This window comes from Gambusia affinis, linkage group LG13 (genome assembly GCF_019740435.1).
Source record: "Gambusia affinis linkage group LG13, SWU_Gaff_1.0, whole genome shotgun sequence".
In the NCBI taxonomy this organism is placed as follows: domain Eukaryota; kingdom Metazoa; phylum Chordata; class Actinopteri; order Cyprinodontiformes; family Poeciliidae; genus Gambusia; species Gambusia affinis.
Genome location: NC_057880.1, coordinates 20,694,182 through 20,721,083, shown reverse-complemented (window position 1 = coordinate 20,721,083; position 26,902 = coordinate 20,694,182). Strand labels below are relative to the sequence as shown.

At 40.0% G+C, this 26,902-nt stretch overlaps 1 protein-coding gene across 6 annotated transcripts in view; it reads left to right on the top strand.

Annotated features, from left to right (window-relative positions):
• Positions 1-26,902, top strand: part of LOC122842047 (signal-induced proliferation-associated 1-like protein 2) — a 178,313-nt gene that overhangs the window by 107,158 nt on the left and 44,253 nt on the right. The gene's annotated exons all lie outside the window — the stretch shown is intronic.

Sequence of the window (26,902 nt, the reverse complement as noted above, 5' to 3'; positions counted from 1 at the left end):
GCGCTGCGAAGGCCTATTGTATCTGTATTGTTTATTATTCTTTTTCTTCCACCCTCTTTGGAGGCCTTTTTGGAGGCTTTATCATATTCAAAAACTCACCAAACTTGGCGGACGCGTAAAGCCTATTTAAAAATTTCGTATTTTAAGGTCGTTGCAAAAATCGCCAAAAAAATGGCTCAACAGCGCCACCTAGAAATTTTCAAAAGACCCTTTTCTATTCACTTACTTTGTCGTAGAGACTTGAAATTTGGTACAGTTGTAGAGCTCCCCAAGACGCTCAGAATTTACAATTATTGTCATAGTGCAAGTATCACAGGAAGTCGGCCATTTTGGATCGAAGGTCACATTTTGACCCGATTTTGCCGTTTACATAGCCTTCAGTATTTGATCGAACTCCTCCTAGGGATTTCGATTGATCAGACTTCAAACTCGTCAGTCAGTCTGATCATAAGGCATGGCCGATTAAAAGTTATCAAACGGTGACTTTTGAGTATGCTGAAGGGGGCTAGCAGGGTGTCAAAGTTCACCAACTCGCCATGAAAACTCTAAACAGTTATAACTCCTACACTAAAACTCTCAGAGGAACCAAACTTTCAGTGATTGAGCATCATGGGTTGACCTAAAATACCCTGTGGTCAAATGATGACATCACTAAGGCCACGCCCCCTGAGAACAGGAAGTGTCATATTTTACTGGGAACGGTCCCTATATTACACTTTTGACCTAATCAACATGAAACTGTGTTAACAGACAGGAAACATGTTGCTGTATTGAAGATTCCAGCCCGACCGGCTTTGATGGAGCAGGTGGGCGTGGCGTCATGGCAGTGACCTCTAACGCCGCTGTCATACGTTTGGCTCTGAATTCCACAATTTTGGGCCAAACTTCTCCAAACTCACTAGGATGGATCTTTATCCACCCCAAGACAGGAATCCATGATAAAATTTGGTGGGCGTGGCCGAATTTCTCTATGGCGCCCCCTAGAAAATTTTAAATGATCAGCCCCAAGCCATGCTATAACCTATAATTCTGAAACTTCTTACACATCTGTATATTGTCCTGATGTACAAAAAGTCTCTTGGAGCCATGGGCTCAACCCAACTGGAAGTCGGCCATTTTGGAATGAATTTCCAAAATTGACCCCATTTTGGATGTTTACAGCCTGCGGATTTGATCGAACTCCTCCTACAGTTTTTCAGATACAGACTTCAAAATCGCTCAGCACACACTTGAGGCATGAAAGGTGAAAAGTTATCAAAGGAATTGTCGTACTTCAAAGTATGTGGGCGTGGCTATGTGTCAAACTTTGACTATTCGCCATGAAACATAAAACTCTTATAACTCCTACAGTAAAACTCTCAGAGGAACCAAACTTTCAGTGATTGATCATCATGGGTTGACCCAAAAGACCCTGTGGTCAAATGATGACATCACTCAGGCCACGCCCCCTGAGAACAGGAAGTGTCATGTTTTACTGGGAACGGTCGCTATCTTACACCTTTGACCTAATCAACTTGAAAGTTTTTCCAGACACAGAAGACTTTCTGGTGTATTTTGGATTCCAGCCCCGACCGGCTTTGATGGAGCAGGTGGGCGCATGGCGTCAAGTGACTTTATCGCCGGGTCTGATAAAAATACAATATCAGACTCAGCATATGGATTTAATCCAGTGCAAACTCACTTAAAATGATAAGGTGATGACATCTGTCAATGCTGGTTGAACAGTGTTGGCGTAAATGGCTAATATCAGACCGCCATATTCATACGATTGTCTTTAAATCACATGGATGAGCCGATTGGAACCAAACTTGAAATGTAAGACCTGTAACCTTTAAAGAGCTCAAAAGGAAATGTAATTGACTCACTGCGCCCCTAGGTTAATCCATCAGCTATATCTCCGCCATAAATGGACCGATCTGTGATTTTTGTGAGTTGTCAGCTGCCAACGATGTGTGTCGCCTGGCGGGCGATCAGGAAGGTTCGACAGCTCTGCTGAACGCCACACTTTCCTTGAACTCAGGTGGCAGTGAGCCAGCGCGCCATGGGTTGACGACGCTGTTCAAGAGTTTTAATTAGCCCGAGCAAACCATGAAGGCCTATTATCTGTATTGTTTATTATTTTTTCTTCCACCCCTTTGGAGGCCTTTTGGAGGCTTTATCATTCAAAAACTCACCAAACTTGGCGGACAGAAAAGCCTATTTAAAAATTTGATAAGGTCGTAAAAATCGCCAAAAAAATGGCTCAACAGCTACCTAGAAATTTTCAAAAGACTTTTCTATTCACTTATTTTGTCAGAGACTTGAAATTTGGTACACTTGTAGAGCTCAAGACGCTCAGAATTTACAATTATTGTCATAGTCAAGTATCACAGGAAGTCGGCCATTTTGGATGAAGGTCAATTTTGACCATTTTTTAGCCTTCGATTTGATCGAACTCCTCCTAGTTTTGATTGATCTTTCAAACTCGGTCAGTCTGATCAAAGGCATGGCGATTAAAGTTATCAAAGGGTGACTTTTTGAGTATGCTGAAGGCAGTCAAAGTTCACCAACCCACGAAACTCTAAACAGTTATAACTCCTACACTAAAACTCTCAGAGGAACCAAACTTTCAGTGATTGAGCATCATGGGTTGACCTAAAATACCCTGTGGTCAAATGATGACATCACTAAGGCCACGCCCCTGAGAACAGGAAGTGTCATATTTTACTGGGAACGGTCCCTATATTACACCTTTGACCTAATCAACATGAAACTGTGTTAACAGACAGAAACATGTTGCTGTATTGAAGATTCCAGCCCGACCGGCTTTGATGGAGCAGGTGGCGGGCGGGCGCAAGTGACCTCTAACGCTGTCACACGCTTGGCTCTGAATTCCACAGTTTTGGGAAACTTCCAAACTCACTAGGATGGATCTTTATCCACCCCAAGACAGAATCCATAATAAAATTTGGTGGGCGTGGCTAATTTTTATGGCGCTAGAAAATTTTAAATGATCCTTTAACCTATAATTACAAACTTACACATCTGTATATTGTCCTGATACAAAAAGTCTCTTGGAGCCATGGTCTCAACTCAACAGGAAGTCGGCCATTTTGGAATGAATTTCCAAAATTGACATTTTGATGTTTACAGCCTCGATTTGATCGAACTCCTACAGTTTTTCAGATACAGACTTCAAAATCGAGCACACACTTGAGGCATGAAAGGTGAAAAGTTATCAAAGGAATTGTCGTACTTCAAAGTATGTGGGCGTGGCTATGTGTCAAACTTTGACTATTCGCCATGAAACATAAAACTCTTATAACTCCTACAGTAAAACTCTCAGAGGAACCAAACTTTCAGTGATTGATCATCATGGGTTGAAAAAGACCCTGTGGTCAAATGATGACATCACTCAGGCCACGCCCTGAGAACAGGAAGTGTCATGTTTTACTGGGAACGGTCGCTATCTTACACCTTTGACCTAATCAACTTGAAAGTTTTTCCAGACACAGAAGACTTCTGGTATTTTGGATTCCAGCCCGAGCTTTGATGGAGCAGGTGGGCGTGCCGTAAGTGATTTACGCCTCTGATAAAATCAATATCAGACAGCATATGGATTTAATCCAGAAACTCACTTAAATGATAAGGTGATGACATCTGTCAATTGGTTGAACAGTGTTGGCTAAAAAGAATATCAGACCTCGCCATATTCATACGATTGTCTTTAAATACACATGGATGAGCCGATTGGAACCAAACTTGAAATGTAAGACCTGTGGTAACCTTTAAAGAGCTCAAAGTTTTGAAATGTAATTTGACTCCACTTTTCTAGGTTAATCCATCAGCTATATCTCCGCCATAAATGGACCGATCTCGCCAGATTTTTGTGAGTTGTCAGCGCGCCAACGCATGTGTGTCAGTTCTGGCGATCTGAAGGTTCGTGATAGCTGAATGCAGCGGGCGCTGACTTTAACTGAACTCCGGACAGTGAGCAGCGCGCTTGCTGCGAGGGCTGACAGCTGTTCAGGCTTTACAGGCAGCAGCAGCGAAGGCCTATTGTATCTGTATTTATTATTCTTTTCTTCCACCTCTTGATTTTTTGGAGGCTTTATCATATTCAAAACTCACCAAACTTGGACGAAAAGCCTATTTAAAATTTGATTTTAAGGTGTGCAAAATAAAAAATGGCTCAACAGCGACAACTAGCAATTTTCAAAGACTTTCTATTCACTTACTTTGTCAGAGACTTGAAATTTGGTACACTTGTAGAGCTCCTGAGCTCAGAATTTACAATTATTATAGTGCAAGTATCACAGGAAGTCGGCCATTTTGGATGAAGGTCACATTGACCCATTTTTGATTTACAGCCTTTTATTTGATCGAACTCCTCCTAGGATTATTGATCGCTTCAAACTCGGTGTCATCATAAGGCATGGCGAAAAGTTATCAAACGGTGACTTTTGAGTATGCTGAATAGCAGGGTCAAAGTTCAACTCGCCACGAAAACTCTAAACAGTTATAACTCCTACACTAAAACTCTCAGAGGAACCAAACTTTCAGTGATTGAGCATCATGGGTTAATAAAAATGATGACATCACTAAGGCCACGCCCCTGAGAACAGGAAGTGTCATATTTACTGGGAACGGTCCCTATATTACATTTTGACCTAATCAACATGAAACTGTGTTAACAGACAGGAATGTTGTTGTATTGGATTCCAGCCCCGACCGCTTTGATGGAGCAGGTGGGCGGGCGGGCATGACCTCTAACGCCGCTGTCACGCTTGGCTCTGAATTCCACAATTTTGGGCCAAACTTCCAAACTCACTAGGATGGATCTTTATCCACCCCAAGACAGAATCCATAATAAAATTTGGTGGCTGAATTTTATGGCGCCCTAGAAAATTTTAAATGATCAGCCCGGCCATGTTATAACCTATAATTATAAACTTCTACACATCTGTATATTGTCTGATGTACAAAAAGTCTCTTGGAGCCATGGTCTCAACCAACAGGAAGTCGGCCATTTTGGAATGAATTTCCAAAATTGACCCCATTTTTGATGTTTACAGCCTTCAGATTTGATCGAACTCCTCCTACAGTTTTTTGATACAGACTTCAAAATCGTGCACACACTTGAGGCATGAAAGGTGAAAAGTTATCAAAGGAATTGTCGTACTTCAAAGTATGTGGGCGTGGCTATGTGTCAAACTTTGACTATTCGCCATGAAACACAAAACCTTATAACTCCTTAAACTCTCAGAGGAACCAAACTTTCAGTGATTGATCATCATGGGTTGACCTAAAAGACCCTGTGGTCAAATGATGATTCCAGGCCACGCCCTGAGAACAGGAAGTGTCATGTTTTACTGGGAACGGTCGCTATCTTACACCTTTGACCTAATCAACTTGAAAGTTTTTCCAGACACAGAAGACTTTGGTGTATTTTGATTCCAGCCCCACGGCTTTGATGGAGCAGGTGCGTGTGGCGTGCAAGTGATTTTATTATTCTGATAAAATACAATATCAAATATGGATTTAATCCAGTGCAAACTCACTTAAATGATAAGATGACATCTGTCAATGCTGGTTGAACAGTGTTGGCGTACAAATGTTATCAGACCTCGCCATATTCATACGATTGTCTTTAAATCACACATGGATGAGCCGATTGAACCAAACTTGAAATGTAAGACCTGTGGTAACCTTTAAAGAGCTCAAAGTTTTGAAATGTAATTTGACTCCACTGCCTAGGTTAATCCATCAGCTATATCTCCCCAGAAATGGACAGGCGCCAGATTTTTTGTGAGTCAGCTGCAACGATGTGTCGTCTGGCGGGCGATCAAGGGAAGGTTTGTGACAGTGCTGCCAGCGGGCGTTCAGACTCGCGGCTAACTCCGCTCAGTGACTACGCTTGCTCATTGACGACGCTGCTAGTTTTAATTCCCGAGCAAAGCGTCCTATTGTACTGTACTGTTTATTATTATTATTGGCCCGAGCAGCAAACATGAAGGCCTATTGTATCTGTACTGTTTATTATTATTATTATTATTCTGCCCCCTCTTTGGCCTTTTTAGGCTTTATCATATTCAAACTCACCAAATTTGGAGGCGAGCCTGTTTAAAATTTGAATTTTAAGTTGATTTAAAATTGCAGAAAAAATGGCTCAACAGCCTAGAATTTTCAAAGGACCCAAACCATTCACCTAACTTCATCGAGAGACATGAAATTTGGTACAGTTGTAGAGCTCCCAAGATGCTCAGAATTTACAATTATTGTTATAGTCCAACTATCACAGGAAGTCGGCCATTTTGGAATGAAGGTCACATTGACCCCATTTTTGATTTATAGCATTGGTATTTGATCGAACTCCTCCTAGTTTTGATTGATTGGCTTCAAACTTGGTGAGTCTGATCAGAAGGCATGATTCAAAGTTATCAAAGGAATTTTTGAGCATGTTGAAGGGGGTTAGCAGGTGTCAAAGTTCGACTCGCCATGAAACTAAACAGTTATAACTCCTACTCTAAAACTCTCAGAGGAACCAAACTTTCAGTGATTGAGCATCATGGGTTGACCTAAAATACCCTGTGGTCAAATGATGACATCACTAAGGCCACGCCCCCTGAGAACAGGAAGTGTCATATTTTACTGGGAACGGTCCCTATATTACACCTTTGACCTAATCAACATGAAACTGTGTTAACAGACAGAAACATGTGGTGTATTGGATTCCAGCCCGACCGGCTTTGATGGAGCAGGTGGGCGGCGCGTCAAGTGACCTCTAACGCTGTCATTCTGAATCCACAGTTTTGGGCATAGCTGTTCCAAACTCACTAGGATGGATCCTTATCCACCCCTGAAAGAAATCCATAATAAAATTTGGTGGCGTGGCCTAATGTATTTATGGCGGCTAGAAAATTTTAAATGATCAGCCAAGCCATGCTTTAACCTAGAATTACCAAACTTGGTACATATGTATCTTTTCAGGACGAACAAAAAGTCTCTTGAGCCATATTCTAAATTCAACGGATTTTCTGTAATTTTAGATTTTTAGAAAAAACATATGTTATTCCCATTAAGTCCTCTTGGTGTCACTGTTACTCCACACATGAATAAGGCGAGAATTACACAGTATGAGAGAGGTGCTGTAATGGCGATATTAACCACTTGGTGTCACTATCACGCCATACATGACTATGTGTACATTTTACCACTGCAATTCCCAAAGATGCATCTGTGTATTTTGTAGTTCCACAGTTACGTTGTTTCGATACTTCTGCTGGCTCGTTGGGATAAAAATAGCCTCCACGGATAACATTAACGATCAATCCTTCCTTAATCCCGTCTGCATGTGCGTTTTATTATGTAAGTATACATTTCCATCTCCTATATTTGCGTTTATATCACTTATTAGCACTAGAGAACAGAATATGAATATGACGGTTCACAGTCAAGCTAACGCAGCTAAGCTATCTCGTGCACAGAAGCATGCAGGATTTTATCGGAGAGAGCGCCTGCAGCTGCACTCTGCTTATTAATTTTCCCTGAAGTAAGAAAAGAAGAATTTCTGATATTTTTATTATTGAATCATCTTTATAATTAACAAAATTGTGGAGAAAAAAAAATGATTCTATGTCATAACATCTTGTATGCGTGGCATCGCCAAAGCTTAAATCTTATTTCTCAGTTCGCTTTTTTATTTGAACCTCCGGTACTTCTAAGAGCGGTTTGCATCCCAGCGAAAACATCTTATGCGTGGCGCGCCAAAGCTTAAATCTTATTTCTCAGTTCGGTTTTGTTTATTTGGTGCTTTTCTGTAAGCTAAAATGAATAAGCAGAATTTGAACCTCCGTAGTTCTAAGAGCGGTTTGGATCCCAGCAGAGATTTTTACTGTGTGCGGTTCTGGCTCGATCTTTAGCACACCGCACGCACGCACGCCTCCATCCCCCACCCTCGAAGGGTTGAATATGACGGTTGACAGTCAAGCTAACAGCTCCTTGTTTTGACTTATGATGTTTTTTTCAAAAATTGCATAGAAACGAATGAAGAATTGCCTTAATTTTCATGCTAATAATGTTGTAAAACTGTTGTTTGCAATATTTTTACATCAGTTTAAGAAATTTACAGTATATATTGTAATTCTAAATTATAAAAAATATTTTTGTAAATATTTGACATTTTCACAGTGAATTTTTTATTTATTTTTTCAAATCGGATTTTGTTTGAAATCAAAACAAAATTTGTTTTGATTTTGATCAAATCAAATAAAAATCAATGATTTGAATGAACTTTAAACTCATTCTTAGAGTTTAAATTAGAGTTTAAATTAATTTTAATTTTAATGCCATGGCTCTTCAGCATTTATGTGAGCTTTAAGGGATTAATTTTTGCTTTGAGATCTGTTTACTTTCTTCCTAGTTAAAGAAAGCACATTTCAGCAGCAAGGCATTTAAAAGTGCTTTACACCAAATCAAAGACAAAAACACAATGCAACATAGAATCAACAATCAAAACAAAACATCAAGTCAGGTTTTGTCAATACATTTGCAATTTATTACATTTCAAATACAACTCTAAACAAGTGGGTTTTTAATTTAGATTTAAAGGAAGTCAGTGTTTCAGCTCTTTTACAATTTTCTGGAAGTTTGTTCCAGATTTGTGGTGCATAGATGCTAAATGCTGCTTCTCCTCATTTGGTTCTGGGGATGTAGAGCAGACCAGAACCAGAAGACCTGAGAGGTCTGGAAGGTTGATACAACAGCAGCAAATCTTTAATGTATTGTGGTGCTAAACCATTCAGTGATTTATAAACTAACAACAGTATTTTAAAGTCTATTGTTTGAGCTACAGGGAGCCAGTGGAGGGACTTTAAAACTGGTGTTATGTGCTCTATCTTCCTGGTTTTAGTGAGAACACGAGCAGCAGCATTATGGATCAGCTGCAGCTGTTTGATTGGTTGGACAGACCTGTGAAGACGCAGTTGTAATAATCAATGTGGCTGAAGATAAACGCATGGATGAGTTTCTCTAGATCTGGCTGAGACATTAGTCCTTTAATCCTGGAAATGTTCTTCAGGTTATAGTAGGCCATCTTTGTGACTGTCTTTATGTGGCTATGAAGGTTCAGGTCAGTGTCCATCACTACTCCCAGGATTCGGGCCTGATTGCTGATTTTTAGTTGTAATAACTGAAGCTTTGCACTGACTCTAGATTGTTCCTCTTTAGGTCCAAAGATAATAACTTCAGTTTTGTTTCTGTTCAGCTGGAGAAAGTTTGGCACATTATCTGTTCTAAGCATCTGTTCTGTGTTTGGATGGGTTCTGAGTAACCTGGTGACTTTAGATGTGCGCTGCTGCACTGCACCTGGATAGAATGATTAGTTCATTAGCCCCACCCACTACCCACAGAAAGTCACCATTTTTTCCTGCAGTATGTCTAACTTTTCTCTGTTTTTTATATGGATTTAATCCAGTGCAAACCCACTTAAAATGATAAGGTGATGACATCTGTCAATGCTGGCTGAACAGTGTGGGCGTGGCCAGATGGCGAATGTCAGACCCTCGCCATATTCATACGATTGTCTTTAAATCACACATGGATGATCCGATTGGAACCAAACTTGAAATGTAAGACCTGTGGTAACCTTTAAAGAGCTCAAATGTTTTGAAATGTAATTTGACTCCACTCGCCCCTAGGTCAATCCATCCGCTATATCTCCGCCCATAAATGGACCGATCTCAGATTTTTTGTGAGTCGAGCGCTGCGAAACGCATTCGTGTGTCGTGTGGCGAGCGTCGGGGGAAAGGTTCGCGCTCCGCCGGCGCTCCGCGCGAGCTTCGCGCTGCTGTAACTCGCGGTGGCGGCGAGCCAGCGCTGCGAAGCGCTGCTGCGAGCGAGCAGCGCGCTGCTTGCTTGCTTTATTATTATTATTATTATTATTCTGCCCCTCTTTGGGTGCCTTTTTGGAGGCTTTATCATATTCAAAAACTCACCAAATTTGGCGGACGCGTCAAGCCTGTTTAAAAATTTTGAATTTTAAGGTCGACGCAAAAATCGCAGAAAAAATGGCTCAACAGCGCCAACTAGCAATTTTCAAAGGACCCAAACCATTCACTTAACTTCATCGTAGAGACATGAAATTTGGTACAGTTGTAGAGCTCACCAAGATGCTCAGAATTTACAATTATTGTTATAGTCCAACTATCACAGGAAGTCGGCCATTTTATTGAAGGTCACATTTTGACCCCATTTTGGCCATTTATAGCATTGGTATTTGATCGAACTCCTCCTAGGGATTTTGATTGATTGGCTTCAAACTTGGTGAGTCTGATCAGAAGGCATGGGCGATTCAAAGTTATCAAAATGGTGAGTTTTGAGCATGTTGAAGGGGGTTAGCAGGGGTCAAAGTTCACCGACTGCCACGAAAATCTAAACAGTTATAACTCCTACACTAAAACTCTCAGAGGAACCAAACTTTCAGTGATTGAGCATCATGGGTTGACCTAAAATACCCTGTGGTCAAATGATGACATCACTAAGGCCACGCCCCCTGAGAACAGGAAGTGTCATATTTTACTGGGAACGGTCCCTATATTACACCTTTGACCTAATCAACATGAAACTGTGTTAACAGACAGGAAACATGTGGCTGTATAAGATTCCAGCCCCGACCTCTGAATCAGTTTGACTGGCCATCCAATTTGGTGGGCTAATGTATTTATGGCTGGCTGAAAATTTTAAATGATCAGAAGCCATGCTTTAACCTAAATTACCAAACTTGGTACATATGTGTATCTTTTCAGGACGAACAAAAAGTCTCTTGAAGCCATATTCTAAATTCAACGGATTTTCTGTAATTTTAGATTTTTAGAAAAAAAATATATTATTCCCATTAAGTCCTCTTGGTGTCACTGTTACTCCACACATGAATAAGGCGATTACACAGTATGAGAGAGGTGCTGTAATGGCGATATTAACCACTTGGTGTCACTATCACGCCATACATGACTATGTGTACATTTTTACCACTGCAATTCCCAAAGATGCATCTGTGTATTTTGTAGTTCCACAGTTACGTTTTACTTCTGCTGGCTCGTTGGGATAAAAATAGCCTCCACGGATAACATTAACGATCAACCCTTCCTTAAATCATGCGTTTTTATTATGTAAGTATACATTTCCATCTCCTATATTTGCGTTTATATCACTTATTAGCACTAGAGAACAGAATATGAATATGACGGTTCACAGTCAAGCTAACGCTAAGCTATCTCGTGCAGAAGCATGCAGGATTTTATCGGAGCAGCGCCTGCAGCTGCACTCTGCTTATTAATTTTCCTGAAGTAAGAAAAGAAGAATTTCTGATATTTTATTATTGAATCATCTTTATAATTAACAAAATTGTGGAGAAAAACAAAAGATTCTCTGTCAAAACATCTTGTGCGTGGCGCCCAAAGCTTAAATCTTATTTCTCAGTTCGCTTTTTATTTGAACCTCCGGTACTTCTAAGGCGGTTTGCATCCCAGCGAAAACATCTTGTGTAGCATAAGCTTAAATCTTATTTCTCAGTTCGGTTTTGTTTATTTGGTGCTTTTCTGTAAGCTAAAATGAATAAGCAGAATTTGAACCTCCGTAGTTCTAAGGCGGTTTGGATCCCAGCAGAATTTTTACTGTGTGCGGTTCTGGATCTTTGCGCCACGCACGCCTCCATCCCCCACCCTCGAAGGGTTGAATATGACGTTGACAGTCAAGCTAACGCAGCTCCTTGTTTTGACTTATGATGTTTTTCAAAATTGCATAGAACGAATGAAGAATTGCCTTAATTTTCATGCTAATAATGTTGTAAAACTGTTGTTTGCAATATTTTTACATCAGTTTAAGAAATTTACAGTATATATTGTAATTCTAAATTATAAAAATATTTTTGTAAATATTTGACATTTTCACAGTGAATTTTTATTTATTTTTCAAATCGGATTTTGTTTGAAATCAAAACAAAATTTGTTTTTTTGATCAAATCAAATCAAATAAAATCAATGATTTGAATGAACTTTAAACTCATTCTTAGAGTTTAAATTAGAGTTTAAATTAATTTTAATTTTAATGCCATGGCTCTTCAGCATTTATGTGAGCTTTAAGGATTAATTTTTGCTTTGAGATCTGTTTACTTTCTTCCTAGTTAAAGAAAGCACATTTCAGCAGCAAGGCATTTAAAAGTGCTTTACACCAAATCAAAGACAAAACACAATGCAACATAGAATCAACAATCAAAACAAAACATCAAGTCAGGTTTTGTCAATACATTTGCAATTTATTACATTTCAAATACAACTCTAAACAAGTGGGTTTTAATTTAGATTTAAAGGAAGTCAGTGTTTCAGCTCTTTTACAATTTTCTGGAAGTTTGTTTGATTTGTGGCATAGATGCTAAATGCTGCTTCTCCTCATTTGGTTCTGGGGATGCAGAGCAGACCTGAACCAGAAGTCCTGAGAGGTCGGGACGGTTGATACAACAGCAGCTAATCTTTAAGGTAGTGTGGTGCTAAACCATTCTGTGATTTATAAACTAACAACAGTATTTTAAAGTCTATTGTTTGAGCTACAGGAGCCAGTGGAGGACTTTAAAACTGGTGTTATGCTCTATCTTCCTGGTTTTAGTGAGAACACGAGCAGCATTATGGATCAGCTGCAGCTGTTTGATTAGTTGGACAGACCTGTGAAGGCAGTTGTAATAATCAATGTGGCTGAAGAAGAAACATGGATGAGTTTCTCTAGATCTGGCTGAGACATTAGTCCTTTAATCCTGGAAATGTTCTTCAGGTTATAGTAGGCCATCTTTGTGACTGTCTTTATGTGGCTATGAATTTCAGGTCAGTGTCCATCACTACTCCCAGGATTCAAACCTGATTGCTGATTTTAGTTGTAATAACTGAAGCTTTGCACTGACTCTAGATTGTTCCTCTTTAGGTCCAAAGATAATAACTTCAGTTTTGTTTCTGTTCAGCTGGAGAAAGTTTGGCACATTATCTGTTCTAAGCATCTGTTCTGTGTTTGGATGGGTTCTGAGTAACCTGGTGACTTTAGATGTGCCTGCTGCTGCCTGGATAGAATGATTAGTTCATTAGCCCCACCCACTACCCACAGAAAGTCACCATTTTTTCCTGCAGTATGTCTAACTTTTCTCTGTTTTTATATGGATTTAATCCAGTGCAAACCCACTTAAAATGATAAGGTGATGACATCTGTCAATGCTGGCTGAACAGTGTGGGCGTGGCCAGATGGCGAATGTCAGACCCTCGCCATATTCATACGATTGTCTTTAAATCACACATGGATGATCCGATTGGAACCAAACTTGAAATGTAAGACCTGTGGTAACCTTTAAAGAGCTCAAATGTTTTGAAATGTAATTTGACTCCACTGCGCCCCTAGGTCAATCCATCCGCTATATCTCCGCCGTAAATGGACCGATCTGCCAGATTTTTGTGAGTCGTCGGAAGCGCTGCGACGCATTCGCGTGTATGTGGCGAGCGTCGGGCGGGAAAGGTTGCGCTGGCCTCTGAAAGCGTCGAGCTTCGGCTGCTGTAACTCCGCGCGGTGGCGGCCGAGCAGCGCTTGCGATCCGAGGCTGCTTGCAGCTTTAATTATTATTCTTATTCTTCACCCTCTTTGCCTTTTGGAGGCTTTATCATATTCAAAAACTCACCAAATTTGGACGTAGAGACTGTTTAAAATTTATTTTAAGGTCGTTGCAAAATCGAAAAAATGGCTCAACAGCGCCACTAGCAATTTTCAAAGGACCCTTTCTATTCACTTACTCGTAGAGACTTGAAATTTGGTACAGTTGTAGAGCTCCCCAAGATGCTCAGAATTTACAATTATTGTCATAGTCCAAGTATCACAGGAAGTCGGCCATTTTGGATGAAGGTCACATTTTGACCCCATTTTGGCCGTTTAGGTATTTGATCGAACTCCTCCTAGGGATTTTGATTGATCGCTTCAAACTTGGTCAGTCTGATCAGAAGGCATGGATTCAAAGTTATCAAAAGGTGACTTTTTGAGCATGCTGAAGGGGGTTAGCAGGGTCAAAGTTCACCGACTCGCCACGAAACTCTAAACAGTTATAACTCCTACACTAAAACTCTCAGAGGAACCAAACCTTCAGTGATTGAGCATCATGGGTTGACCTAAAATACCCTGTGGTCAAATGATGACATCACTCAAGCCCCTGAGAACAGGAAGTGTCATATTTTACTGGGAAGCGGTCCCTCAACTTTGAAACTGTGTTAACAGACAGGAAACATGTGGCTGTATGATTCCAGCCCGACCGGCTTTGATGGAGCAGGTGGGCGTAGTGACCTCTAACGCTGTCATCGTTTGGCTCTGAATTCCACAGTTTTGGGCCAAACTTCTCCAAACTCACTAGGATGGATCTTTATCCACCCCAAGACAGGAATCCATAATAAAATTTGGTGGGCGTGGCCTAATTTCTCTATGGCGCCCCTAGAAAATTTTAAATGATCAGCCCAAGCCATGCTATAACCTATAATTTTAAACTTCTTACATCTGTCCTGATGTACAAAAAGTCTCTTGGAGCCATGGTCTCAACCCAACAGGAAGTCGGCCATTTTGGAATGAAGTTCCAAAATTGACCCATTGATGTTTACAGCCCCGTATTTGATCGAACTCCTCCTACAGTTTTTCAGATACAGACTTCAAAATCGCTCAGCACACACTTGAGGCATCAAAGGTGAAAAGTTATCAAAGGAATTTTACTTCAAAGTATGTGGGCGTGGCTATGTGTCAAACTTTGACTATTAATGAAACATAAAACTCTTATAACTCCTACACTAAAACTCTCAGAGGAACCAAACTTTCAGTGATTGATCATCATGGGTTGACGACCCTGTGGTCAAATGATGACATCACTCAGGCCACGCCCCTGAGAACAGGAAGTGTCATGTTTTACTGGGAAGCGGTCTATCTTACACCTTTGACCTAATCAACTTGAAAGTTTTTAGACACAGAAGACATGCTGGTGTATTTTGGATTCCAGCCCCGACCGGCTTTGATGGAGCAGGTGGGCGTGGCGGCATGCAGTGACCTCTAACGCCGCTCGGGCTCTGATAAAATACAAATCAGACTCCAGATATGGGATCCATCAAACTCCAAAATGATAAGGTGATGACATCTGTCAATGCTGGTTGAACAGTGTTTGCCAAATAATATCAGACCTCATGTATTCATAGATTGTCTTTAAATCACACATGGATGAGCCATTGGAATACAAATGTCTCTGTGGTAACCTTTAAAAATCAAAGTTTTAAATGTAATTTGACTCCCACTTTGTTCAAATCCATAATGGAGATCTGTAGATTTTTTTGTGAGTTATCCTGCACATTCATGTGTGTGTCTGGCCTACAATTGACAGCTCCTGCTATTCTCCCGCCATCTTCAGAGCTTCTCGGCTGGGCTCGCTGGCCATGAGCCACGGCGCTTATCAAGCCTGACGCTGCTGCAGCTTTAATTATTCTTCTTCTTCTTATTATTCTGAAAGAGCCTTGGAGATTTCATATTCAACTCACCAAACTTGGCGGAAGCATAGAGACTGTGAAAATTTTAATTTTAAGGTCAAAATCGAAAAAAAATGGCTCAACAGCACTGAGTCAAAAGACCCTTTTCTATTCACACTTTATCGTAGAGACTTGAAATTTGGTACAGTTGTAGAGCTCAAAGCTCAGAATTTTATTATAGTCCAAGTATCACAGGAAAGGCCATTTTGGATGAGGTCACATTTTGACCATTTTTGCCGTTTACATTGTATTTGATCGAACTCCTCCTAGGGATTGATTGATGCTTCAAACTGGTCAGTCTGATCAGAAGGCATGGCGATTAAAGTTATCAAATGATTTTTGAGTATGCTGAAATAGCAGTCAAAGTTCACCAACTCGCCCTGAAACTCTAAACAGTTATAACTCCTACACTAAAACTCTCAGAGGAACCAAACTTTCAGTGATTGAGCATCATGGGTTGACCTAAAATACCCTGTCAAATGATGACATTAAGGCCATGAGAAAAAATTTACTAACGGTCCTATATTTTTGACTAATCAACGAAACTGGTTAACAGTCAAAAACATGTTGCTGTATTAAAGATTCCAGCCCGGCTTTGATGGAGCAGGTGGGCGTGGCTTATGACCTCTAACGGCTGTCATCGTTTGGCTCTGAATTCCACAGTTTGGGCCAAACTTTCCAAACTCACTAGGATGGATCTTTATCCACCCAGACAGGAATCCATAATAAGTGGGCGTGGCCTAATTTCTCTATAGCGCCCCTAGAAAATTTTTAAATGACCAAGCCATGCTTTAACCTATAATTACAAAACTTCTTACACATCTTATTGTCCTGATGTACAAAAGTCTCTTGGATGTCTCAACCCAACAGGAAGTCGGCCATTTTGGAAGTTCAAAATTGACCCCATTGATGTTTACAGCCTTTTATTTGATCGAACTCCTCCTACAGTTTTCACATACAGACTTCAAAATCGCTCAGACTTGAGGCATGAAAGGTGAAAAAGTTATCAAAGGTTGTACTTCAAAGTATGGCGTGGCTATGTGTCAAACTTTGACTATTGAAACATAAAACTCTTATAACTCCTACAGTAAAACTCAGAGGAACCAAACTTTCAGTGATTGATCATCATGGGTTGTAAAGACCCTGTGGTCAAATGATGACATCACTCAGGCCACTGAGAACAGGAAGTGTCATGTTTTACTGGGAACGGTCGCTATCTTACACCTTTGACCTAATAATCAACGAAAGTTTTCCAGACACAGAAGACATGTTTCTGGTGTATTTTGGATTCCAGCCCGACCGGCTTTGATGGAGCAGGTGGGCGTGGCATCAGTGACCTCTAACGCCGCTTCTGATAAATACAATATCAGACCACTATGGAATCCAGTGCAAACTCACTTAAAATGATAGGTGATGACATCTGTCAATGCTGGTTGAACAGTGTGGTGGCCAAATGGCGAATATCAGACCCTCGCCATATTCATACGATTGTCTTTACACATGGATGATCCGATTGGAACCAAACTTGAAATGTAAGACCTGTGGTAACCTTTAAAAACTCAAATGTTTTGAAATGTAATTTGACTCACTCGCCCCTAGGTTAATCCATCAGCTATATCTCGCCGTAAATGGACCGATCTCAGATTTTTGTGAGTTACAGCGCTCGAGCATCATCGTGTGCGTCTGTGGCGGGAAGGTTTGACAGCTCCTGCTGCGGCCGGTGCGTCGAGCTTCCGGCGGCTGGAACTCAGCGGTGGCCAGTGAGCGAGCGCTTGCTGCGAGGGCGCGGCTGCAGCTTTAATTCTTTGTTATTCTTCCACCCAAATGAATTGCCTTTTGGAGGCTTTATCATATTCAAAACTCACCAAATTTGGCGGACATAGACTGTTTAAAATTTACGTATTTTAAGTTAGTTGCAAAAATCAAAAAAAATGGCTCAACAGCGCCACCTAGCAATTTTCAAAGACCCTTTTCTATTCACTTACTTTATCGTAGAGACTTGAAATTTGGTACAGTTGTAGAGCTCCCAAGATGCTCAGAATTTACAATTATTGTCATAGTGCAAGTATCACAGGAAGTCGGCCATTTTGGATGAAGGTCACATTTTGACCCATTTTTACCGTTTACAGCATTTTGATCGAACTCCTCCTAGGGATTTGATTGATCGCTTCAAACTTGGTGAGTCTGATCAGAAGGCATGGGCCGTTATCAAAATGGTGACTTTTGAGTATGCTGAAGGGGTTAGCAGGGTCAAAGTTCACCAACTCGCCATGAAACTCTAAACAGTTATAACTCCTACACTAAAACTCTCAGAGGAACCAAACTTTCAGTGATTGAGCATCATGGGTTGACCTAAAATACCCTGTGGTCAAATGATGACATCACTAAGGCCACGCCCCTGAGAACAGGAAGTGTCATGTTTTACTGAGCGGTCCCTATATTACACCTTTGAACTAATCAACATGAAACTGTGTTAACAGACAGGAAACATGTTGCTGTATTGAAGATTCCAGCCCGACCGGCTTTGATGGAGCAGGTGGGCGTGGCGGCGTGGAGTGACCTCTACGCTGTCATCGTTTGGCTCTGAATTCCACAGTTTTGGGCAAACTTCTCCAAACTCACTAGGATGGATCTTTATCCACCTGAAAGAAATCCATAATAAAATTTGGTGGGCGTGGCTAATTATTTATGGCGCCCTAGAAAATTTTAAATGATCAGCCCAAGCCTTAACCTAGAATTACCAAACTTTACATCTGTATATCTTTGATGTAAAAAGTCTCTTGAGCCATATTCTAAATTCAGGATTTTCTGTAATTTTAGATTTTAGACATGTTATTTAAGTCCTCTTGGTGTCACTCCTACATGAATAAAAGAATTATAGAGAGGTGCTGTAATGGCGATATTAACCACTTGGTGTCACTATCAAATACATGACTATGTGTACATTTTACTGCAATTCCCAAAGATGCATTTGTGTATTTTGTAGTTCCACAGTTCGTTGTTTTGATACTTCTGCTGGCTGTTGATAAAAAAGCCTCGGATAACTATCAATCCTTCCTAATCAGCAAATTTTTATGTAAGTATACATTTCCATCTCCTATATTTGCGTTTATATCACTTATCTAGAGAACTGAATATGACGGTTGACAGTCAAGCTAACGCCAGCTAAGCTATTAAGTGCACAGAAGCATGATTTACGGAAGAGCAGCGCCTGCAGCTAGCTTATTAATTTTCCTGAAGTAAAAAGAAGAATTTCTGATATCTTTGTTATTGAACCCTCTTTATAATTAAGAAAATTGTGGAAACATTGTTTCAAAACATCTTGTATCGTGCGCGCCAAAGCTTAAATCTTATTTCTCAGTTAGGTTTTGATCCTGATAACATTTCATGATCTCACTGATGGGATAAAAAATGATAATTCTAATCAAGTGATGTGCAGTTAAAATTTATAACGCCGATTTTTTGCTAAGAAAAAATTGGTTGTGTAACTATTTAGGACTATGAATGGAAAAATGTCATTATTGAGATGTCCATTTCAAATCAACATTTCTGCAGAGATATGATTCTTGAGTCTGATATGCTAAACAATTTCTTGTCATTTAATAAAAACATTATTTTGTTTAATCATCTGCACACTCAAAGCTGTGGAGTTTAAACTTTCAAAATATCCTTACAGTTAAAAATTTGCCTGGCAAACCTATTAAACGATATTACCTCAAAAGTGTTGACAGTGAATTTTATTTAAGACAATAAAATAAACAGGTCAAACGTGAAAACAGCAATGACTGTCCGTATTGCCAAGAATTATAATGGCAACTTAACGCCCTATAATTAATATTGAGATAAGTGTCACAAATCTGGCAGCAATCTGAGCTGTGGAATTGGAGGATCGCTGAGCTTTGATATTACAGCCGTAAAGCAGAAGATGTTCTTTAAAGTAATTCTTAGAGTCCACCAGCAGTGAACCACACAAATTACTCAGTTTTTATTTTTGGACAATCTCCTCTTCAGTTCAATTAGTGGGCTTTTGATGTTACCACAATAGCTACAATTGTTGAAAGCTCAATGATTTTTTGAGGCAAACTTACAGTGATTAATGTCATGTGGTCAAATGATCATCACTAATTAAACTGTCAGTCACATAAGTAAATATTTGTTGTATTTAACATGTTTCATGTAAGAAGTGAGCATGTGATGAAAGATTCTGTCTCAATTTTATGTAATTGAACATTACAGCTAACAAATGTGATGATCATGTGAGTTACATTTATGATTTTTCTTATATACAGTATTTAAATATAAAATTAGTTAAATTCATGAATAAAGAAAACAATTTCAATGATTTTGATTAATGGCTCATTTGGAAGCTATTGAAGAAATTATTATTTAATATTAAAATTTTATCCAACCATCTTCTTACAGCAGTGTCATAGTCCTCAGGGCTGTTGCAATTTAGATGTGCTAAACCACTGGATGAAATGATGATCATTAGACACTTCAAATGACCACCATATTCATACGATTGTCTTTAAATACATTGATGATCCGATTGGCACCAAACTTGAAATGTAAGACCTGTGGTAACCTTTAAAATCAAATGTTTTGAAATGTAATTTTTGCCCCTAGGTCAATCCATCCGCTATATCTCCGCGTAAATGGACGATCTGCAGATTTTTGTGAGTCGTGCGCTGCGATTCACCGTGTGGTCTGGCGGCGATCAGGAAGGTTATGACGGCTCCAACTGCGGCGGCGTCGCGCCCGGCTCTGAAGCAGTGCGAGCTTCGCGGCTGGAACTCCAGCGTGGCCGGTGAGCGAGCAGCGCTTGCTGCGAGGGCTGAGGCTGCTTGCAGCAGAGGCCGAGCAAATCAAGGCCTTGTTTGTATTTATTATTATTCTTTATTATTCTTCCACCCAAATGAATTGCCTTTTTGGAGGCTTTATCATATTCAAAAACTCACCAAATTTGGCGGGCATAGAGACTGTTTAAAATTTCGTATTTTAAGGTCGTTGCAAAAATCTAAAATGGCTCAACAGCGCCACCTAGAATTTTCAAAGACTTGCTATTCACTTACTTTGTCGTAGACTTGAAATTTGGTACAGTTGTAGAGCTCCCCAAGATGCTCAGAATTTACAATTATTGTCATAGTCCAAGTATCACAGGAAGTCGGCCATTTTGGATGAAGGTCACATTTGACCCCATTTTGCTGTTTACAGATTTGATCGAACTCCTCCTAGGGATTTTTGATCGCTTCAAACTTGGTCAGTCTGATCATAAGGCATGGCGATTAAAGTTATCAAAACGGTGACTTTTGAGTATGCTGAAGGGGGGGCTGTCAAAGTTCACCGCCATGAAACTCTAAACAGTTATAACTCCTACACTAAAACTCTCAGAGGAACCAAACTTTCAGTGATTGAGCATCATGGGTTGACCTAAATACCCTGTGGTCAAATGATGACATCACTAAGGCCACGCCCCTGAGAACAGGAAGTGTCATGTTTTACTGGGAAGCGGTCCCTATATTACACCTTTGAACTAATCAACATGAAACTGTGTTAACAGACAGGAAACATGTGGCTATTAATTCCAGCCCGACCGGCTTTGATGGAGCAGGTGGGCGTGGCGGCGTGGCAGTGACCTCTAACGCCGCTGTCATCGTTTGGCTCTGAATTCCACAGTTTTGGGCCAAACTTCAAACTCACTAGGATGGATCTTTATCCACCCAAGACAGGAATCCATAATAAAATTTGGTGGGCGTGGCTTCTTATGGCGCCCCTAGAAAATTTTAAATGATCAGCCCAAGCCATGCTTTAACCTATAATTACAAAACTTCTTACACATCTGTATATTGTCCTGATGTACAAAAAGTCTCTTGGATCCATGGTCTCAACCCAACAGGAAGTCGGCCATTTTGGAATGAAGTTCCAAAATTGACCCCATTTTGATGTTTACAGCCTTCGTATTTGATCGAACTCCTCCTACAGTTTTTTAGATACAGACTTCAAAATCGCTCAGCACACACTTGAGGCATCAAAGGTGAAAAGTTATCAAAGGAATTTTCGTACTTCAAAGTATGTGGGCGTGGCTATGTGTCAAACTTTGACTAGCCATGAAACATAAAACTCTTATAACTCCTACACTAAAACTCTCAGAGGAACCAAACTTTCAGTGATTGATCATCATAGTTTGACTAAAAGACCCTGTGGTCAAATGATGACATCACTCAGGCCACGCCCCTGAGAACAGGAAGTGTCATGTTTTACTGGGAGCAGTCTATCTTACACCTTTGACCTAATCAACTTGAAAGTTTTCCAGAAACAGAAGACATGCTGGTGTATTTTGGATTCCAGCCCGACCGGCTTTGATGGAGCAGGTGGGCGTGGCGGCGTCGTGACCTCTAACGCGCTGTCATTCGTTTGGCTCTGAATTCCACAGTTTTGGGCAAAGCTGTTCCAAACTCACTAGGATGGATCTTATCCACTCCCGAAATCCATAATAAAATTTGGTGGGCGTGGCCTAATGTATTTCGCGAAAATTTTAAATGATCAGCCCCAAGACATGCTTTAACCTAGAATTACCAAACTTGGTACATATGTGTAACTTTTCAGGACGAACAAAAAGTCTCTTGGAGCCATATTCTAAATTCAAGGATTTTCTGTAATTTTAGATTTTTAGAAAAAAAAAATATGTTAAAGTCCTCTTGGTGTCACTGTTACTCCACACATGAATAAAAATACACAGTATGAGAGAGGTGCTGTAATGGCGATATTCACTTGGTGTCACTATCATACATGACTATGTGTGCATTTTACCACTGCAATTAAAGATGCTCAGTATTTTGTAGTTCTGTTCATTGTTTTTTACTGGGATATAGCCTCCACGGATAATATCAGCCTTCCTTAATGTCTGCATGTGCTTTTTATTAGTATACATTTTTCTCCTATTTATATCACTTGTTTGAGAACTGTTTGACAGTCAAGCTCAGCTAAGCTTCGAAGTGCAAAGCATGCATGATTTAACGGAGAAACGCACTGCTTTTTTCCCTGAAGTAAAAAAAGAAAATTTCATTTTATTTTGAATCATCTTTATAATTAGAAAATTGAAACATTGTCAATCAAGACATGATAATGTCTTTATAAGGGATTGTTGAAATGAATATAAAGTCAATGCAAGCTGTGATAACAATAAGACGATGTCATGGTATTAGCTGAGATGTCCTGTTGTTGCATCCAACTTATCAATTTTGCTAGATGTGGATTCTGGTGAGTCTGATATCACAATTTCTTGCTCATTTAATGGAAGCCACATTGTTTGTTTTGGCAGCTGCAGCCAAAGCTGTGGAGTTTACTTTCAAATATCCCTGTTAAAGTTTGCCTGGCAAACCTATTACGATATTACCTCAAATGTTGACAGGAAGTGAATTTATTTATTAGACAATAAAATATTCAAGGTAACAGCCAGAACAATTAGTTGCTGAATTATAATGGAAACTTAACACTATAATTATTAATATTGAGATAAGTGTCAAATATGAGCAGGAACTGAGCTATGATATTAACGCATTCGCAGAACCTGGAGGCTATGTGCTTTAAAGTAATTCTTAGAGTTTTCCACACAGCAGTGGAACATAAATTACTCACGTTTTTATTTTTGGACAATCTCCTCTTCAGTTCAACTTATCAGTGGAAACATTGTTGATGTTACCATTATAAAATAGCTTACAATTAAATTGGCAAAGCTCAATGTGATTTTCACAGTACGAGCTCAGAACCAAACTTTCAGTGATTAATCGTCATGTGGTCAAATGATGACATCACTAAGGTTAAACTGTCACATAAAGTAAATATTTGTTGTATTTAACATTTCAGGTAAGAAAGACATAATGAAATTGATCCTGTCCTCCAATTTATGTAATTGAACATTACAGCTAACAAATGTGATGATAATGAGGAAATACATTTATGATTTTTTTATATGAGTCTTTTAAATAAAATTAGTTAAATAAAAGGGTCAAATGTAATAAAGATGATGTCTTCATCTATACTCTCTAGTAGAACAATTTCACCTTGATTTTGAGTTAATGGGCCACATTTGGAAGCTATTGAATCATATTATTTATTAAAATTATTTATCAACCATCTTCTTACAGCAGTGTCAAACTCCAGTCCTCAAAATGTCCTCTTTTAGATGACATCTGTCAATGCTGGCTGAACAGTGTGGGCGTATCAAATGTCAGACCCTCGCCATATTCATACGATTGTCTTTAAATCACATGGATGATCCGATTGGCACCAAACTTGAAATGTAAGACCTGTGGTAACCTTTAAAGAGCTCAAATGTTTTGAAATGTAATTTGACTCCACTGCCCCCTAATCCATCTATATCTTCTGCCGTAAATGGACCGATCTGCAGATTTTTTGAGTCGTGGGCGAAGCATTCACGTGATGCGTCTGGCAGGCTCTTGCGGCTCCGCTGAGATTTTTGGGATTTATCATATTCAAAAACTCACCAAACTTGGCAAGCATGAGACTGTGAAAATTTTGAATTTTTAAGGTTCAAAATGCAAAAAATGGCAACAGCGCCACCTAGCAATTTTCAAAGACCCTTTTCTATTCACTTATGTCACTTGAAATTTGGTACAGTTGTAGAGCTCCCCAAGACGCTCAGAATTTACAATTTGTCATAGTCCAAGTATCACAGGAAGTCGGCCATTTTGGATGAAGGTCACATTTTGACCCATTTTTGCCGTTTACAGGTATTTGATCGAACTCCTCCTAGGGATTTGATTGATCAAACTAAACTCGTCTGATCAGAAGGCATGGCGATTAAAGTTATCAAACGTGACTTTTGAGTATGCTGAAGGGGGGCTAGCAGGGTCAAAGTTCACCAACTCGCCACGAAACTCTAAACAGTTATAACTCCTACACTAAAACTCTCAGAGGAACCAAACTTTCAGTGATTGAGCATCATGGGTTGACCTAAAATACCCTGTGGTCAAATGATGACATCACTAAGGCCACGCCCCTGAGAACAGGAAGTGTCATGTTTTACTGGGAACGGTCCCTATATTACACCTTTGAACTAATCAACATGAAACTAACAGACAGGAAACATGTCTCTATAAATTCCAGCCCCGACCGGCTTTGATGGAGCAGTGGCGTGCGTGACCTCTAACGCCGCATACGTTTGGCTCTGAATTCCACAGTTTTGGGCCAAACTTCTCCAAACTCACTAGGATGGATCTTTATCCACCCCCAAGACAGGAATCCATAATAAAATTTGGTGGGCGTGGCCTAATCTAGCGCCCCTAGAAAATTTTAAATGATCAGCCATGCTTTAACCTATTACTTGACATTTTGTATCTTGTCAGGACGTACAAAAAGTCTCTTGGAGCCATGGTCTCAACCCAACAGGAAGTCGGCCATTTTGGAATGAAGTTCAAAATTGACCCCATTTTGATGTTTACAGCCTTTATTTGATCGAACTCCTCCTACAGTTTTTCAGATACAGACTTCAAAATCGCTCAGCACACACTTGAGGCATGAAAGGTGAAAGTTATCAAAGGAATTGTCGCTTCAAAGTATGTGGGCGTGGCTATGTGTCAAACTTTGACTATTCATGAAACATAAAACTCTTATAACTCCTACAAAACTCTCAGGAACCAAACTTTCAGTGATTGATCATCATGGGTTGACCTAAAAGACCCTGTGGTCAAATGATGACATCACTCAGGCCACGCCCCTGAGAACAGGAAGTGTCATGTTTTACTGGGCGTCGCTATCTTTCACCTTTGACCTAATCAACTTGAAAAGTTTTTCCAGACACAGAAGACATTTCTGGTGTATTTTATTCCAGCCCGACCGGCTTTGATGGAGCAGGTGGGCGTGGCAAAGTGACCTCTAACGCTGATAAAATACAATATCAGACCCGAGCATGGATTTAATCCAGTATTCCTTAAATGATAAGGTGATGACATCTGTCAATGCTGGTTGAACATTTGTGTTGGCTGGAAATGGCGAATATCAGACCCTATATTCATGATTGTCTTTAAATCACACATGGATGAGCGATTGGAACCAAACTTGAAATGTAAGACCTGTGGTAACCTTTAAAGAGCTCAAAAGTTTTGAAATGTAATTTGACTCCAGCTAGGTTAATCCATCAGCTATATCTTAAATGGACCGATCAGATTTTTTGAGTTGTCGGGAGCGCTTCATGTGTGTATCTGGCGGGCGTCATGAGGTCATGAACTCCTCCTAGCGGCGGCAGAGCTTCCGGCTGGAACTCGCGGTGGCCAGTGACACTTGCTGCGAGCCGCGATGCTGAGCTTTATCGCAGCGCTCCTTTATCTGTACTGTTTCTTATTATTCTTTATTATTCTTCCACCAAATGAATTGCCTTTTTGGAGGCTTTATCATATTCAAAACTCACCAAATTTGGCGGACGCATAGAGACTGTTTAAAATTTACGTATTTTAAGGTCGTTTAAAATCTAAAAAAATGGCTCAACAGCCACCTAGAAATTTTCAAAGACCCTTTTCTATTCACTTACTTTGTCGTAGAGACTTGAAATTTGGTACAGTTGTAGAGCTCCCAAGACCTCAGAATTTACAATTATTGTCATAGTCCAAGTATCACAGGAAGTCGGCCATTTTGGATAAGGTCAAATTTTGCGTTTTTCGTATTTGATCGAACTCCTCCTAGGGATTTGATTGATCTTCAAACTGGTCAGTCTGATCATAAGGCATGGCGATTAAAGTTATCAAAACGGTGACTTTTGAGCATGCTGAAGGGGCTAGCGGGGTCAAAGTTCACCAACTTATCTAAACAGTTATAACTCCTACACTAAAACTCAGAGGAACCAAACTTTCAGTGATTGAGCATCATGGGTTGACCTAATACCCTGGGGTCAAATGATGACATCACTAAGGCCACGCCCCTGAGAACAGGAAGTGTCATGTTTTACTGGGAACGGTCCCTATATTACACCTTTGAACTAATCAACATGAAACTGTGTTAACAGACAGGAAACATGTGTGGCTCTATAAGGATTCCAGCCCGACCGGCTTTGATGGAGCAGGTGTGGTGACCTCTAACGCGCTGTCACGTTTGGCTCTGAATTCCACAGTTTTGGGCCAAACTTCTCCAAACTCACTAGGATGGATCTTTATCCACCCCAGACAGAATCCATAATAAATTTGGTGCGTGGCCTAATTTTTTTAGAAAATTTTAAATGAGCCCAAGCCATGCTTTAACCTATAATTACAAAACTTCTTACACATCTGTATATTGTCCTGATGTACAAAAAAGTCTCTTGGATCCATGGTCTCAACCCAACAGGAAGTTGGCCA